The sequence below is a fragment of the Dioscorea cayenensis genome, chromosome 7, assembly GCF_009730915.1.
Source record: "Dioscorea cayenensis subsp. rotundata cultivar TDr96_F1 chromosome 7, TDr96_F1_v2_PseudoChromosome.rev07_lg8_w22 25.fasta, whole genome shotgun sequence".
Lineage (NCBI taxonomy): Eukaryota > Viridiplantae > Streptophyta > Magnoliopsida > Dioscoreales > Dioscoreaceae > Dioscorea > Dioscorea cayenensis.
The window spans coordinates 15,558,458-15,561,083 of record NC_052477.1 but is presented as its reverse complement, the minus strand read 5'-3'; positions in this window follow the sequence as shown (position 1 = coordinate 15,561,083).

Genomic DNA, 2,626 nt, shown 5'->3' with positions numbered 1-2,626 from the left:
TAGCCAAAACCCTCTCTCAAGTTGGGGAAAAGATGGAGAAAAGAATGCTGAAATCTTGGCTGAAATCGGCTTTAAATAGGGCTGGAATCGGGCATCTAAACGGTCCTGTGGATTTTTCACACGCTCGTGTGGAATTTTGACACGGGCGTGGGTAATTTCTACATGCCCGTGTGGATTCTCTGGAATTGTGATTTTCGCCGGCTATGAATAGTGCTGCTGCAGTACTTTTGCTACATTGCTCTGCTACAGTACCTATCCTAAAATACTTCCCAAATCCATACTTTCATCGAGGTGACGCAAACGGGCACACGTTCACGTCGTGGATTGCTTTGCTTCTTTAATGATGGACAAGTTGGTGGAGATCTTGTTCTATGTGCATAAGTCGGAATGCTTGAGTGTGACTGCCCTTGTGCCCCTCCAAATGGTTGTGCTAACTAAAATACGAGGAGGTTGGCACACACTCTAGCATCTCACACCTGACCTATGTCTTCGCATTTGAACCTTAGCAAGATTTCCTCCAAAATCGGTGCATTATGATCCACATTGGTTTCTTTCCTTCATACTCGGCCTCACAACCCTGCCTGAAAGTAACATAAAAACACACATATTAGTGTAAAAACCCGAGAAAAGTAATGCTCAACATAAGAAAAGAATGCTTCACATTCATATCACACAAGCACTTATCATGTGTTTGCTTGGTTTTAATAAGTTGGGAAGGGGATCCCCTACCACCCTTGTCCAGAACTTTGCTACTCTTTATCTAGTATTTGTGTGTTTTGACTACTCCCAAGTATTTATTTTTGCAATCTTAATTTTTGTTTGGAATGATGATGCCCCTTTATGCCTTACAGGGCATTAAGGGAGCTTGGTGAACCTCTCAACACTCCATGGAAGCCGGACCTGACATGAAAAGCTTACAACACCTTTTGTTCGGGTCACCTCTCGCCGTGTGCACAAGATAAACTGGGGAAGTTTGTTCTACCCTCTTCCATTGTTTTCATTGCATATATTATTATGTTTTTCATGACTAGTGTACATTGGGGACAATGTACAACACTAGGTGTGGGGATGGGTGTATCTTTTGATCTAGGGTATTATTTACATGCTAGTTTACCCATGATAGCTTGTTCATTATTGCAAGACTCTTCAAGCATGGATTAATGATTGATTTGAATTACATACTTGTTGTTGTACTCTATTTAATCTTGTTTCCCCTCTAGTATTGTCTTGTGCACTGAATCTTGTGTTGATACCCTGGGAATAGCCAACTTAACTACTCTATCTCTCTTGAATGCTTAACACACAACTTTGAGTACTTGGCCTTAGAATTCTAAGTTCTTTCTTTCTATAAACTCGTAAAAACTTCTGAGTCTTGTTGAGCTAGCCCTAGTTTTGTGGCATGTAGAGTAGTCTAAAGACGTGATCTAGGTGAATGTGGAAAAAGAAAATGTGAAAAAAAGAAATTTGATGAAAAGAGAAAAAGAAAAATGAGTCTATGTCAGTATTCCTCTGCTAATGAAGCATGAATGCATCTATGTAGACTGTAATCAAGTAGTTGGGTGGCTCTTGTGCCTAACCAGCATGTGCACCCTCCAAAAAGATTTCTTTGTGCAGCCTATGTTAGTCGGACTCGGAAAAAATGAATGATGAAATAAAATGAAAATAAAAACTCTAGTGATCATGGTGACTTCCTACTAGGGGCTTTGAAAAGGAAAAGGGATTTAGTTCAAGTTCAGGACTTAGAAGGATCTTACTATTTATTGAAGTAGCACTTAGCATTTTTAAGACTTAGTACTCTTGCCTGTGGAGTGATTAGCATCTATAGCTGTACTGATTTAAGTCAGCAGGCTAGACCTGTTCAGGGCAGATGAGATAAAAGATTCACACACATGGCACATACATATAGGAGGTGAGACAAGATCTTTTTGTTGTGCTTAATGCTTTGTAACTCGTTATCTACTTATCATTTTCCAATGCTTGTAGAGTCTTGTATTTATTTGAGCCGGAGGTAGTACATTTAGCCACTTATTTTTCTCTTTGTTTTTCATGATTTGTTTGCTTAGGGACAAGCAAATGCTTAGGTGTGGGGATATTTGATAAGTGTCTAAATGTACATATTTTAGTATAAGTATTTGTTACCTCTAACATGTATTTTCATAAGAATTAATGCCCGTTTCATGCTTAATCGTGTATTATTTGCTTTGCAGGGCATGAGAAAGCCATGGAGGACACGAAGATATGATTTGGGTAAAATGAGAAGAAAACCAAGCACAGTACTATAGTGTATTCACTGCAGTAAAATACTGTACAAAAATACTATAGAAAACTAGGTTGCGGTAGTGTAGCACCTGGAGAGTTTTCAAGTAAGAAATTGAACCATGGCATACGGCCTCAATGCTGCCCTGGATTGACCCCGGGATGAATATTGTAAATAAATAAGAGAGTAGTTTGTTCGAAGGCATTCTTGGTCAATGCGGTGCTCATTGAGCCAGTATGGATACTGTTACGAGGGCTAGAGTGCACTTTTACCTACCCCAAATGACCTCAATGAGGTCCTATTGAGCCAGTATATCGCCAGTATGAAGGCCATTTTGAGGGGTGTTGAGTTTAGCTTGAAGGGCATACG